This window comes from Aplysia californica, unplaced genomic scaffold, assembly GCF_000002075.1.
Source record: "Aplysia californica isolate F4 #8 unplaced genomic scaffold, AplCal3.0 scaffold00223, whole genome shotgun sequence".
NCBI classification, from domain to species: domain Eukaryota; kingdom Metazoa; phylum Mollusca; class Gastropoda; order Aplysiida; family Aplysiidae; genus Aplysia; species Aplysia californica.
Window position 1 is genome coordinate 39,528 of NW_004797493.1, and position 856 is coordinate 40,383.

An 856-nucleotide genomic window follows, 5' to 3' on the forward strand; every position below is an offset into this window, starting at 1 on the left:
AGACAACAACCTTTGCGTTCGTGCGTCCCACGAAACACCCCCGCTGCGGGGGTAAAAAATCGGCAGAACAAAACGCGCTCGGTGGGCATTGCTACTTTATTCATCCGAGGCTTGCTTGTTCAGAGCGAGGCTTGTCATCTGTTTTCTAGCCAGGTCCACTAATGTCGTGTTGAAGAGGCTAAAGCTTTGGCACTGCTCACCTACTCATGTCTTTTCTCATCTGTGGGAGACACACAGGGAGAAACAAACGGACAAAAACTGTCACAGCATCATGACCAAACTGGGTCCTCAACACGAAAACCTTCGGGCCTCTCCAGAAGAGACGAAGTCATTTTTACTCGATTGTGCATCGGACACACGGCCCTGACACACAGATACCTCCTTCAGGGAGAAGAGAAGCCGTTCTGTGTCGGATGCGACTCACAGATTTTACCATTGGCCAACAGGCTGTATGGGCCAACAGCGGAGCTCTCCAGGACAGTCCAATATGTTCTGATAGACCCTGATCTTGTATATCATGATAGATCCTGATGTCGTATATCATGATAGATCCTGATGTCGTATATCATGATAGATCCTGATCTCGTATATTATGATAGATACCTGGTCTCATTTAATATATTATCACAGATACCTGATCTCATTTATTATGACAGACCCTGATGTCGTATATCATGATAGATCCTCATCTCGTATATCATGATAGATCCTCATCTCGTATATCATGATAGATCCTCATCTGGTATATCATGATAGATCCTCATCTGGTATATCATGAAAGATCCTCATCTCGTATATCATGATAGATCCTCATCTCGTATGTGATCCCATGGGTTGTCCCCAGGCGTGTTCCTGC

At 45.3% G+C, this 856-nt stretch overlaps 1 protein-coding gene across 1 annotated transcript in view; it reads left to right on the forward strand.

Moving 5' to 3' along the window:
• The window catches only part of LOC101860657 (deubiquitinating protein VCIP135), a gene marked incomplete in the record, with an annotated part of 37,204 nt that overhangs the window by 7,778 nt on the left and 28,570 nt on the right, over positions 1–856 (forward strand).